Source organism: Ambystoma mexicanum, chromosome 2p, assembly GCF_040938575.1.
Source record: "Ambystoma mexicanum isolate Mex_15411 chromosome 2p, UKY_AmexF1_1, whole genome shotgun sequence".
Taxonomy (NCBI): domain Eukaryota; kingdom Metazoa; phylum Chordata; class Amphibia; order Caudata; family Ambystomatidae; genus Ambystoma; species Ambystoma mexicanum.
The window spans coordinates 547,516,959-547,532,091 of record NC_090923.1 but is presented as its reverse complement, the minus strand read 5'-3'; the positions used below and the strand labels follow the sequence as shown (position 1 = coordinate 547,532,091).

Sequence of the window (15,133 nt, the reverse complement as noted above, 5' to 3'; positions counted from 1 at the left end):
CCAAAGTTTAGGTTAGTGTATCTAAATTTCATTGTATCAACTATATTTCATTTTGTTGGGGGAGATGCATCACATTGACGTGTGAACACTTTAAATGTACATGATCACATGATCAAATGATCAAATGCTTTTGATGGAAAACATAGTTCTGTAACCTGCAGGTTGCATATATGTTGCAACTGGAGCTCAATCCATGAGCGAACTCATACGACTTGACATTCTACGTTATCACTCAGTTGCTTTATACCAGGTACCCTGAAATTGAGATGACCACAAACTATAATATTCCATCTAGTTTTCCCAGTTCTCTGCCTGCCACGCAATCCACTCTGCTTAGTCTCTTTCTTTCCTCTTACATAATGAATACACAAAGCGAACTAGATGCTTACGTAAAGTAGTGATCAATAGTTCCATCCAATCTGTACATCTACAGATCTATTGCAATACCAAACACTGTAGTTAGCTTCCAGAGCTCCCTTTGCTTTATGATTCTTTGTCCTAGGAAAAGGTGACAAAGACAGGGAGGAGGGGGTCACTATTTTGCCCATTGCGGAACCATGCTAGTAAAATCACTATGCATATTATTGCAAGCGGTGTATGTATTTCTTCACCTAGTTTATAGAAATATAACAGATAGCCTAGGAAAAAAGGAACCTTTTGTATTTCCAATCTTGTGCCTGGTCTCTTGAACATAAAAAGGGGAGAATGGTGCCTGGTCTCTTGAACATAAAAAGGGGAGAATGGGGCAGCGGCAGTGAAAAAGGGATGTCGGGCGTGCTCTGTGAGAGTGAACTCGCATACTAGTATCACCATAAACATGTATGAGTGGTATTCCTTATATCCATACCGTGAGCCACGCATGCATTGCCTGAGTGGTATCTTATCACCGTTGCATGGTGAGCCCTCAGTCGTGGGCTGTCCGTAATTCTATGTGCGGGCGTATACTGCCTTACGATCCTGTAGGTCAAAGGCGAAAGTGCAAATTCAAACCACCTGTCTGTATTTTACAGATGTCAAGAATAGTGCATTTAAGGGCGTTATATTTCATTTCGTTAGGCGCTTACCGGCAAGGAAGTATAATTTGCACACGTTTGTGTCTGTTGTCAAATCTTTGCTTCTATTTGCAAAAGGATCCCGCTTTCATATAGAAAGGCGAACCTCGAGGTTGGGCTGGCTACATTGCTCTGTGAGCCCTTCCTAAAGTAAGTAAACAATAGGAAAAGGAAACGCATTGGTACAAAGCAATTGTCTGGATGGGCATGCTTGTTTCTATTCAATCCCTCATGGGACGCGGGCTTACCGTGGCTGTGCAGCGGTGTAATTCCAAACGCTGTGTCAGTTGCTTCGGTTGCGATGTTAGCTTTGTGGTAGGCATAGCCTACTGAAGTGGAAGAGCGGCCGGGGTGATAGCGCGGCTCGATGGTCCCAGCTCCGTTTTGGCACTGGAGACAGTGGAGGCCATCTTTAGTCAGGCCAATTGTGGCAAGTGTATAAGGAGGTGCCGCCAGGTGGTAACATCGCGGAGTTGCCAACAAAAAAAATATATTTTATATATTAAATTCATGTCATGCCAGCTGTTCTCTTAAAGTGCACTGTATCTTTCTCAGTTAGGTTCCAGTGTTGCAAGCGATAAATAGTAATGCCTGTATGGATGTAACTGGGCAACGTGAAAATTATTCTAAGCATGTCAGGTGTTGTGTCGTGTGTACAGGGTAATAAATAAGACCACAGAGTGTGTAATAGTCTTGACTATGTGTAGATGTTATCAAAGCCTGGGGGTCTATCTGTTTTCAAAGACGGATCTAAAATCCATGTTGTGGGCTTAGCAGGTGATATGATCTGCATGTGCGGTTGATACCTAAAAAGGCTCAAACCCCACTAAGTGGGCAGTATCTATGGATACCTGTGAAAAGGGCAACCTAGACTGTCGTATCAGTCGGAAGACATGGCCTGTGCAGTAGTTCATGGCTATTCACTTTATCATGGTCACCGTGGGAGAACGGCCAACTCATTCCATTGGATTTGTTCATTAAGACCTGAATTATGTGTATTGAGTCTAAATATCCAGTTTTGTTCCCTCCTAAGTAGGATGTTGTGATAGTTCCCACCCCGCTTCGGCATTTGTATCTTTTCTATGACTGTCCATTTAAATTCTTCCAGGCAATGTCCTGCTGTTATGAAGTGATTGACCAATGGAGCCGTTAGTTTTTTTGTCCTTAGACAAGATCGATGTTCAATCATTCGTTTCTTTATGGGTCTCATCGTCCTCCCCACATATTGCAATCTGCATAGGCATACTATCAGGTATATTACTCCTGCAGTATTGAAGTTGGTAAAATGGCGCTGTATCCAGGGAGTCTTCAGTCCCAAATCGATTTCTTTTGTCCGTTCAGTTTGTGGACACAGAGCAAGCGCCACATGGAGAGTATCCGGTCGGAGGGGTGCTCTGCCAGATGGTAGAGGGATCCACATCTTTGACTTCACATGATGTTTTTACAAGTTTTTCTCTTATGTTGGTTCTACGTTAAAGGGCAAAGTTGGGTTCTTCCAATGTATGTTGTCCAGTGTTTAAGATTGGCCACAGAGTCTTTATTTCCCTTTTGATTTTGTTGACCATTGGGGAATAGTTTTAGACTGCCATGATGTTGTCATGTCGGGGTGGTTTCAGATGCTGTTGTAAAGTCGTGTTTCTGTGGATATTGCGTGCTCTCCTGTAGGTAGGGTCAATAATTCTCCTCGGGTATCCCCTATTGGCATGTTGTACTTTCAAATGTTTGCCTTGGGCTTCATAGTCAGCTGTTTGGGTACACAGTCTTCTATATCTAGAATTTGGCCAAAGGGCAAATTATCTTTAAGTGCCTGTGGGTGATAACTCGAATATGTCAGCAGGGAATTCCTGTCAGTTTCTTTTTTGTACACCTTGGAACACAGTTTCTCTTCAACAGTGGTGATGTGCGGGTCCAAAAAATTGATCATTTTTTTGCTAAAATCCAAAGTAAATTTCAGATGTGGATTCTGTGTGTTGATCCAGGCATGAAATGCTTTGAGATCTTGTTCGGTGCCTGTAAATACCAGGAAGACGTCATCTATATACCTTCTCCAGAGTTTAATTTTGTCTAGAAAAGGATTAGAATCATTATAGATGGAGTCGCATTCGAAGGCGTTGACATACAGGTTGGCAAGGCTAGGGGCAAAGGTCGTGCCCATAGCCGTCCCTGAAATCTGTTGGCAGTAGACATTGTTGCATATGAAAACATTCCTTGTAAGGGCTATTTCAGCCAATTGTATTATCAGCCAGGTGGTGTATTGTTTAGTTCAATCCCTGATTCCAATAGGTGTCTCACCATGGATAAGGTTGCTTGTTGGGGTATTTTAGTATAGAATGACTCGATATCCATGGTGACGAGCCATTCTGTATCTTTATTAAATTGGACAGTGTACAGTAGGTTCAGCATTGGAATGGAATCCTTTACGTATGCTCTCATCTTTGGTACTTCTTTGATGAAATAATCAACGAACTGTGAGAGGGGTTCCAAAATTGATTGTATCCCAGATACTATAGGTCTTCCCGGGGTCGGATTTATCCCTTTATGTATTTTAGGGGTTGCGTAAAAGGCCGGTATTTGGGGATGCGGTGGAGTGAGGAAAGCTGCCTCCTTGGCGCTAATATGTCCTTCAGCTTCTGCTTCTTCAATGATGGAATTAATTTGGTTCTTCAATTGATTTGTCGGGTTTTGGGACTGAAGACTCCCTGGATACAACGCCATCTTACCAACTGCAATACTGCAGGAGTAATATACCTGATAGTATGCCCATGCAGATTGCAATATGTGGGGAGGACGATGAGACCAATAAAGAAACGAATGATTGAACATTGATCTTGTCTAGGGACAAAAAAACTAACGGCTCCATTGGTCAATCACTTCATAACAGCAGGACATTGCCAGGAAGAATTTAAATGGACAGTCATAGAAAATATACAACTGCCCAAGCGGGGTGGGAACTATCACAACATCCTACTTAGGAGGGAACAAAACTGGATATTTAGACTCCATACACATAATGCAGGTCTTAATGAACAAATCCAATGGAACGAATTGGCCGTTCTCCCACAGTGACCATGATAAAGTGAATTGCCATGCACTACTTCACAGGCCATGTCCTCAGACTTGTACAACGCTCTAGGTTGCCCTTTTCACGGGTATCCATAGATAGTGCCCACTTAGTGGGGTATGAGCTTTTTTAGGTATCAACCGCACATGCAGATCATATTACCTGCTAAGCCCACAACAGGGATTTTAGATCCGTCTTTGAAAACAGATAGACCCCCGGGCTTTGATAACATCTACACATAGTCAAGACTATTACACACTATGTGGTCTTATTTATTACCCTGTATACACGACACAACACCTGACATGCTTAGAATAATTTTCAGGTTGCCCAGTTACATCCATACAGGCATTACTAGTCACTATTTATCACTCGCAACACTGGAACCGAACTGAGAAAGATACAGTGCACTTTAAGAGAACAGCTGGCATGACATGCATTTAATATATAAAATACTTTTTTTTTGGCAACTCTGCGATGTTACCCCCTGGCAGCACCTTCTTATACACTTGCCACAATGGGCCAGACTAAAGATGGCCTCCACCGTCTCCAGTGCCAAAATGGCACTGGGACCATAGAGCTGCGCTATCACGCCAGCCGCTCTTCTACTTCAGTAGGCTATGCCTACCACAAAGCTAACATCGCAACCGAAGCAACTGACACAGCATTTGGAATTACACCGCTGCACAGCCAAGGTAAGCACGCGTCCCATGAGGGATTGAAAAGAAACGAGCATGCCCATCCTTACAATTGCTTTGTACCAACGCGTTTCCTTTTCCTATTTTTTACTTACTTTGGGAAGGGCTCACAGAGCAATGTAGCCAGCCCAACCTCGAGGTTCGCCTTACTATATGAAAGCGGGATCCTTTTGCAAATAGAAGCAAAGATTTTACAACAGACACGAACGTGTGCACATTATACTTCTTTGCCAGTAAGCGCCTAACGAAATGAAATATAGCACCCTTAAATGCACTATTCTTGACATCTGTAAAATACAGACAGGTGGTTTGAATTTGCACTTTCGCCTTTGACCTACAGGATCATAAGGCAGTATACGCCCGCACATAGAATTACGCACAGCCCACAACTGAGGGCTCACCACGCAACAGTGGTAAGATACCACTCAGGCAATGCATGCGTGGCTCACGGTATGGATATAAGGAATACCACTCATGCATGTTTATGGTGCTGCTAGTATGCAAGTTCACTCTCACAGAGCACTCCCGACATCCCTTTTTCACTGCCCCAGCCCCACCCTCCCCTTTTGTGTTGAAGAGACCAGGCACAAGATTGGAAATACAGAATGTTCCTTTTTGCCTAGGCTATGTTATATTTCTATAAACTAGGTGAAGAAATACATACACCGCTTGCAATAATATGAATAGTGATTTTACTAGCATGGTTCCTCAAGGGGCAAAATAGTGACCCCCTCCTCCCTGTCTTTGTCACCTTTTCCTAGGACAAAGAAGCACTGCAGTGGGCCCAATCACCAGCTCATAGGGGAGCCAAGACCCCATCATTTTGAACCACTACTGCGTCCTGATGAAGATGACCTAAATTGTTATGGATATGAAACCGGTCGACCTTTTACAGCAAGAGCTGGTCTCATGCTATCGATGATCTGTGTACTGAGTAACCTGTCACAGACATCACAAGTTCAGTAAGACCTGATTGACACATCGGGTCCACTACAGATCTCTTGTTGCTGATGATTCCCTGCATTTTTAGGCCCCTATAGATAAGGAGCCGTACATGTGTGTTTGTATACCAGTTCAAGTTTACAGAGACATCTAATAGCTGGCAATGCACTGGCTAATAAAGAAGGATATGTTACAGTGCACTGAGAGCTCGAGTAGACCCCAGAATTGGATATTATCTAATGTAGAATGTCCATACAGTTTGTTATCACCTACTTGGAACTGGCTTTTTAATTGTGACAGTTTGAATAGGGAAAGCTTCTCCACTCTATCCCTTTTAGATAGGCAGTGCAACACCCGACCTCTAGGGTAAGCTTGACAGGGTGTTCTTCTAGTAGGGACAGCCTGTTTAGTGTGTATGACGTATTAGTGAAATAACACATATACAATATGTTTAGTAGAATGTTTTCTCCCCATTTTTATTTTAAATATCTTTAATGGTATTTATCATAGGTACAAGGGCAGTGTGGGAATGATGCCACCTGCAACGTAAACAATCGTGATTGCAAGCCAAACCATTAACAAGCGGAAGCAAATACAACTTAAAGTTTTAAACAAAAGAAGAAAAGAACAACAAAAGTCTCCGGTGGTCAAGCAAGATCGTTTTGAAAGGGGGCTCACGGGAAGAGAGAAGAAAAAGTATCGCAAGAGGGGGGGCTAAGGACCTTATATCGGTGGAACAAACAGTACAATAGGAGAGGATTATTCAAGGGGGTTTATCGTCATTGGGGGGATGGAGCAGAGCACATGTAAGGGCCTTCCAAGCTTCAAATGCTCGACTCGCGTCGTCAGGAGATCTGGCGATGCCTTCTTCCAAGGCCAAGGTCTCTGCACCGTAGAATGTTTTCTCCCTAAACCGTGATAGTGTGTTACCATGATTGTTGATCTACGGTAGGAATGCAAGATTGACCCAAGTTGGTCTTTAAATTATACCCTTTGTGTTATAGTAAAACTTTTATGTAACATTTACTTTGTCTACAGTAAATGTCAAACAAAAGTTTCACTGTGCATGGCTGGCCTCTGGGTGGCAGCAGTATGCCAAACAAAGCGGGTTTGTAGTGACATGCACAACTGTACACAAATCGCATTTTAATTTGTTGTCCTCCATTGCTATGGGTGGAGTGCATTTCTCTTGTTGAATAGGAAAACGAAGTTACCTGAACTGCACGTCTAGCTGAATTTTAAAGAACTTGCAAGGCCTGACTCCTCTAATATCTTATTTCAGCAGTGCGCAAAACTGCTGTATTGTTGCTCATTTCATGTCTTGCGTACAAATAACGCCTGGTGACATTAACAATATTAGTACAAAATTGCTAACCAAATGGGTCTGTTTGCTAATCAAAAAAATGTAATTAGCCAACTCTGATAATCAATTTGTGAAAACTAATTTATGCCTTGCTTACCCACTAGTCCCCGGGGATCGGTCATCCTGGTGGCCAGGACATGGCCATCGCTTTTGGATCCAGTTCCTGGGAGTGGACAAGTGCAGGATGATCACCTCGGTGAGGGGTCTTCTGGGAGTGGGAGTGGGACAATGGATGGTGAGACACGGTATCCCCTTCGCTATAACAACTTTACCCCATCCTACCAGGTAGGATATTTAGGAACTCACCCCCTCTCCTTTTCACACAGAGCCAGCTATGAGAGAAAACACAATAACACCTGAGCAGTATACCCGACGTGTCCCAATACAATGGTCAGGCGAGGTCAGACAATTACTGACCATCACACACACCTGACTTCCATTAAGTTTCCCGACACGGATAAAAGACGGAGCACAAGAGCACACTCTGAGCAAGGCAAAGCACACAAGGAAACAGGAGTTTCGAGACGGCAGCTGAACAAGAGAAGAAATATGGCAAAACAGAAGGGGATCGCAAGGAGGGAGGTTCCCTTGACCTTTTCGATAAGGAACCGTTACTTTCCAGAAACCTCGAGAATAGAAACCGTAAGACAAGGAAACCAGGCTGAAGACTCCTGCATTGTGTGTCGGAGATACCCGCGGCCCTTCTGCGTCAATAATCAAAGCAGGGAGAAGCGCCAACTACTGTGGTACCCTCAGTGGCTCAAAGAACAAAGCAACATCAGTGAATCAGCCCTGCCGGTGATTTGAGGAGACTGATACAAAACCGGTCTGTGTTTCAGCCAAGGTTGCAAGCAGCAACACTGTATGGCGAGCAGTGAAACAAACATTGTTAAAATCGTGTGATAAGAGATGCAAGTAAAGTTGAACTGCTGATGAGTGATTGAACTTTAAAAGCAAGATAAAATATCTTTGACAGAGTGGTCCGGCACCGCCGGGGGCTCAATCGAAGGTCTCTGTAAGGTATCCTGCTGAGAAGTGGCAAAAGCAAAAGTGAGGAAAAGGTTATATCAGGATAAGATTAAGTACTTGTGAATCAAAGTGGTCCTGCGACGGGTCGAGCAAAATCCTGGGCACCGTCGAAAGTCTTCTATTTTGATAAAGTAGAGAACGTTTGGAAAAGTAGGTACATTTGGTCTGAGCCCTGCGGAGGGAGGCCCGGGGTGAACAGTAAATCACCCGAGAAGTTGTACATGTGAGATCCTGAGATTGAATGTTTGTCGTGTTGCCCTCTGAAAGAAGAGACTTTGGGCCTCATTACGGGTCCGGCGGTAACCCTGCAGGTGCTACCGGCGGGTTGCTGCCGGATCCGTAAATATTTACTGGTGCCTGACTTCCCTGTGCCACTGGGAAATTAAAACCACAGCGGCACGGAAAGTCAGGTGTCACACTATGTGAGTGGGGACATGGAAGCATCAGCACCATTGCTAACAGTGCTGGTGCTTCTGTGACTGGTCTACCTACCGTGGCTGCTGTTCCCCGTGGTGAGACCTGTTGGGTACGCCGGTACCGGCAGGCAGACCTGTAATATACCGGTCTGGAAACAACAGTCCCGGTAAGCTTACCGGCACCCTGGTTTCCAGACCGCTAAGTTTGTAATGAGGTCCTTTGAATGGCAAAGAGACTTTGGCACAGAAGGCCCTGATGTTAAGGTTTTGAACTGCCTCGTCGTGCTAGAGAAGCCAGAGAGTGTGCTAAGCTCGAGTGGGCCGCCTTGTGCCGTGATGAAAATGTGGGTAAGGGTAGTTAACTGCTGGAATATCCTGACATATTTCTTTTGCATAAAATGGTTTCCCACACTATTTGTATTTTAGAAGTAAGGATTGGCAATATGTTTATTAGTATAGGCCCTTTTATTTTGACAGACTCGACTAGGACTGCGTTATTATTTGATGGTCGTAGCTTGCTCCCATCTTTAGATTTAGGATTAGATAGGTATTTTTCAAACCCAATTGAAGTTCAATAAACACTCTTGAATTGTGATCACTTGTGTCTGTCTTACTGTTTGATACCATGCCATCCTCACATACTGGATAGGCGCATGGAATGAGGCATCCACGAGTTCCAGTGAAACTAGTCAGCTGTTCACGTCCAGGGCCTGGAGGATCTGTGTCAGAGTGACCATCTTGAACTTGTTCTGCGCAAGTATAGTTCAGAAGCCGCAGATCCTGGATAGGTCTAAGACCCTGTCCTCCTTCGGCACCAGAAAGTGGAGTACTAACCCCTGCCTCGTTTCCAGAACAGTACTATTTCCATGGCCCTTTTGCCAGAAGCCGACAGATATTCTCCGTTAGGCGAGGGCCTGGAGGGCAAGAGGCAAAATGGAGGCAGTATCCCTGCTGCTCGACGTGTAAGGCCCAGGTATCCAAGTTGGTATTTCTCCATTGCTCGCCAAACGGGGATATCCTGCTTCTCACAGAAGACAAATGGCAGCAGTCCACTTCAGAGAGGCCTCATGCCAGGGTTTGCAGAGAGTACAGTGGAGGTGGAAGCACCTCCTTTAGGTGCACCCCGGCCCCTGCCCATAGAGGTACGACATTGTCCTTGCGTTCCCAATGGTGCTTGACCTCTACCTATCTGAACATAAATAGTGAAGGGGCAATAAATCCCTGCCCGACAGGGTAGCGGGTCGCTGCTGCTGCACTGCTAGCCCCAGCAACTTGGTGGTCGCCTTACATTTCTGGAGCGTCTCGTGGAGCTTGGTGCCGAACAAGTTCATGCCATCTAAGGACATGTCCAGAAGTTTCTCTTGGACGTCAGCAGCAAAACCGAACATCCTGAGCCATCCTGTACTGGTGGCCATGGTCCTTACAACGCAGTCTGCGGTGTCCAGGCCACACTGCAAAATCTGGCAGGAGGCTTCCTTGCCATCCTTAATAAGGGCCTCAAAGCATTCCTGCATCCTTCCCCCCGGAGATGTGCTCAGACGCCTCAGCCATCACTGACCACAGGCCAAAAGAAAACGTGGCCAAAGAGTAAAAGGTGGGGACACATCGGAGACCAATACTCTAAGAGCTGAAAACCGTCCTACCCCATTGCGTCCAATCTCTTGCTCTCCCCTGTGTGGGGCAAAGACAGAAAAGAGGTGGTCTTAAGGTTCACTTTAGCGGCCTGTACCACCAAACATGCTGGGGAAGCATTGGCAGAAAGAAACAAGGGGTCATAAGGGGCTGGCCACTGCTTCTTGGCCAGGTCTGGGCCCACAGTTCCATCACTGGCCCCTCTACTCCCTGATTGAAAGGCAATAAAGTCTCCTTTTAAGGACTCTCATCCAGGATGTCAGTCAGATCGTACTGCAACTTTTTATATGATGGGGTCGACAGCCCTAAGGCGACAACCACTTTTGCCATTAGGCGCCGGAAAGCTTCCTGCGGCTTTCCAAGGAGTGGCAGCAGGGATCATGTAGACCTCTGGTGAGGTGTTCAGGCCACTTGCCTTCTACAATTCAGCTGCAAGGACCACCACTCACCCTGGTCTTCATAGAACTGCTCTGGGAATTTTCTCACACCCCTTGGGAGGAAAGGATCCAGCCTGAAAGGGACACAATCACCTTCCTCGTCATAAATGTCCTCCAATTGTGACAGATGTCCTTCTGTGGAGCAGAAGGAACTCTTTCGTAACTCTGGGACCGGATGGCATTGACAGCGCTGCTGGACCAGGACCATGAGGCAGGGGAGCGTCGTACAAAGACAGAATGGTGTGCCCCTTTGCCATGATCTTGTTTCGTCTCATTGCGGAGTACCTGCCAGCACTACTAAGCAAGGTGGGATCCGTTAGCTCAGCCCAAGGTGTTGGCACTGGAGCACCGATGCTGTGACTGCTGGCGTCAGGGACAAAACCACAGATGCCAGGTGCTTGGCAAAGATGTCCAGCATCTTCATTCGGAAAGCCTCCCATTACTCTGTAGTATTCGATTGGGTGGGAAAAGGTGCTTGCGGGGTGAAGACTAAGAAGGGTGAAGCCACAAAGAACCGCCAGGTGATCTCAACCTGTTGCAATGCTTCTTCTTTTTGTCCTTTCAGATAGGGGACTGTTCCTTGGAGCTGTGGTCTGTACCCGGGAACTTTGAATGGGTCTGCCTATCACCTTTTTCATTGTCAAGGAAGTGAAAAGTTTTGTTTTACGTTCTCGAAGCGCCTTACAGTGCATTGATTGGCACAATGCACAATCCGGCATGTCGTGGTATTCACCAAGGCAGTAAAGGCATATGCTGTGTGGGTCAGACACCGACATCCAACGCCCGCAATTCACCCAGCACAGTACGTACCGCACAGAAGCGAGCACATCATATTCAAAGAAACACATGTTTAGCCCCACAGAAAAAAATCAGACTAGAAAAAATGACTTGTATTATACCTTTCAGTCCTATAAGTAACATCTTAAGAAGGACAATTTTGAAGAATTGTAATAGGATACAAACGCCCGATTTCACTCCCACAAAACCGAGATTCGGCTTTAAAAGGCAAAAGAATCTAAAAAATATGTTAGCACACACATGAAAATGTAGGAACAAAATGTGTAAGACAAACTACACTATGGGATCGCACCCCAAGAGTTAGCTACTTTAAATGTGAGGATTGTCAGTTTGCCAGTTGGCGAAAAACATGGTGGACCTTCATGGACTCACTTGGCGTTTCAACAGTTTCACAAATTGTAAGTCACGATGGCTGATATATAGGATTAAATATCTTTGCGGCCTAATTTACATTTGAAAAACTAAACGTGAAATAAGACAACGAATGTGCGAGCATCGCTGGTGTTTAAAAAACAAAGTGGATGATAAACCTATGGTGGCACATTTCGTTCAATATAAACATAAATAAACAGACATGTTTCAGTTCGCAATTCAGGCCACTGAGGCACCACCGAGGAGGTGACTGTGACCTCTTACTGAGGAAAGCGGAACAAAAATGGATTTTCAAACTAGACACTGTGAATAATGGCCTCAACACTAGCACAGAGTGGCATCTGTTTATGTACTAAATAGTCATATTTAGGGTGCTACCTGTATCTCTGACAAAACATTTCTTCTGACATTTTAATGGTGATCCTTTAGTGAGGTTGAAAAAAATCATAAAAATGGTTTGCGTGGGACTACGGTTTGTAAAGTTTTTTGACACTGAAGGCTGTTAACATTTCTTCATTTGCTATCTAATAGCATTTATAACAGAATTCATGATATGCCCTATAATATGTATATGAATTATAACATCATCTATGAGCCCAAAATCATAAACAGTTGGTAAGACTGTCAATACATGAACGGTTGTTAACTAACTGAAATAGTCTTGTAAGCAAATGTATGATATAAAATACTAAAGGACATAAGAAAACTGTCCTTTTTCTGGAAAAAATGAGAATAGTATACTAAATGATTAGCAGGACACATGAGAGGAGTTTCTATACAATAACGTGTGGTGCTGTTGGAACGAACAATAATAACGAGAGGTATTGTCCCATTGCTGATAGTTCATGAGATCAGTTCCTTAACATCTAGATTTATAAATATGACTCAGTATCTGTAATAAATTAGTCATTTATGTGAGGGTGTATTGTTTTTCTACCTATATGGGAACGACATCATTTAAACATAGTCATGCCCTTTCCAATATGGCAGCCATGTGGGGACATCACGCTCTGCAGGAAAATGAGACTTCCATATATAATGAGCGTCTGTAGTTCCGGATGTACACCGGAGCGGATGTAATTCTAGATCGGGGAACTGCAGGAGCTCGAGATAAGGTAAGCATCCCGTTCCGAAATTGAAAACCAAAAACTTTTCAGATGTTAATGGGAAATCCATGACCGCGACGCATTTTGCGCGTGGGGGAGATAGCAAGAAACCCACAAAGTGAAGAAACCGATGGGCACACCACTGTAAGTCTAAGATGGTGTGGTTGCAATAAGGGACATAAAACCCTACCTAAACTACACCCTTGGAATATAACAAGTTACACATGTATATTGAAAAATGTTGTATGCACAACACATATAAAAGAAGAGTTGAATTGTAATTGCACTTCTCTTGCTTTTAGAAAAATATATTATGCGAGGAAGCAGCGCATTGATACAAGCTCATGAGAATTGCACCAGAGTTTTAACAAGCCCTTGCCAGCAGTATACAAGCAATCCTTTACGCATCCGCACAGATCAGTGATATCAAAACTGGTCAAAAATCAATTGCATAGGAGACCACTAGAGGGTGCGGAAGAGTGATGGTATTGAGCATTTCCACCTCCCACGAGTAATGGAGAAGGGGAGAAGGGGAGAAAAAGTGAGGGACGACCCACGGAGGACAGTCAACCGAAAGCGGGACGGGAAAACTGAAGCGCCAGAGGAAGACTAGGCAGACAGTACAGGAAAGGACTGCGGACACAGAAAAGAGAGTGACGGCCTGTGCCCTGAAGCGGACAGCAGTGCAGGAGTGTGCCGGATATGGCGCCAGGCGTCCTGAGAAGGCACTGACGGCGCAGCAAGAGGCTGGAAGCCCTGGAGGAAGAGCGAGGAGATATAGGCGTGAACCTTGCCAGCTGAGTCGGAACGAAGGTGCCCGGGAATAGACCCAGCACAGCGAGGAGAAGACTGAACGGAGTGGCAGCCTAGGGAGAGGAGGAGCCGGAGTCGGGACAACAGCCCAGTCGAAGAGGCCTCACTGCGGAGGAGGTAGGAGAGAGCCCAGCAGGCGTAGTAAGAACCCTTGGTCGGAGCACAGAGAGGCGGAGGTGGGGAGGAAAGCCTGCGAACGAGGAAGTAAAGCAGTAGGAGCGAAGGAGGGGCATTGCGACTCAGTGTGGCAGCCCCCCAGGCCTCCTTTTGGCTACTCAGCAGCAACGAACAGGACAAACGTGCCTGCAGCCCCCCTGAATCCCCACTACTGTGAGACAGTGAGGGATAACGTTGCGGGACCTGGGAAGCAAAAGAAAACGGGCCAGAGGCAGAGAGGACCCGGCGCCCTTGTTAGGGAGAATTCTCTTCTAAGGCTAATTTTCCTTACCTATAGAGTCCCCCAGCAGCTTTGCTGGATTTGAAGGGTTTATTTTTTTTTCCTGCTAAGAGTGAGACCCTTTTTTACCACTCTTAGGCAGATTGCTAGTGTGTGTTTTAGGCTATCTTGTGTGCTTATGGTCTATGGGGTTTTTCTCGCCCTCATAGGAAAAATCTTTTTAACATGTGTGGTACATAGCACCCTCCGTACCGTACCATAGGGGTGTCGTAGCGACCCTCAAACATAGACTCCATACCCTGGGACTGACTACTGTCTCCCAGGGCATATAAAGTCCCCATTGACTTTACTAGTCAATAATTATGAACTAAACCAGTACAACCCATCTTACTATGGAAGTACTGGAAAGGGTTAATAGTTTTTCCCTAGTGTTCATTTTCGAGGGGATACTATATAGTCCCTCTCTCAAACGTTTCTGGCTGGTGGCAGTGGTTACTACAGTAAATATTCGACCGCGAGTATTTCCCTATGGGATTCTCCCATTGTTCGAGGCTACCACTTTTACTGACAGCCTCTAACATACCGCCGGTTTATTTTAATATTAACTTTACTCCGGTAGGTTTTTATTGCCAGAACTTTAATAATATTTCTTTCTTGTGTCTTCCTCCTTTCGGGGCCACTGAGTCTGGGGTAGACAGGATGTATGGGAGGGGGAATAGGCACCCTGGACAGGGTTACCTAGGCAACACAAGTCGCACTCTGCCCTGATGGGCTGGGGGGCTCTCCCGCCAGGAGAGCCACCCCACTGTGTGATTGACAGCGAGGCTGTATGAATGGGGGTCTTGCTGCATAAAATCAGGGTCCTGAGGACTGGAGGACAAGACGTTGCCACTGGAACTAAGAAACCGAAGAGGAGAGAAGCTGAAGACATCTGCAACGACTGAACCACTGGTGAAGCCCTGCTGCAGATCTTCACCACTTTTCTCCAACGACTTGAGAAGATCTTCCTCTGCAAGA

The 15,133-nt window shown here is 45.3% G+C and overlaps 1 protein-coding gene across 1 annotated transcript in view; it reads right to left on the bottom strand.

The window, feature by feature from the left end:
• Positions 1-15,133, bottom strand: part of DNAH1 (dynein axonemal heavy chain 1) — a 3,604,831-nt gene that overhangs the window by 2,950,573 nt on the left and 639,125 nt on the right. The gene's annotated exons all lie outside the window — the stretch shown is intronic.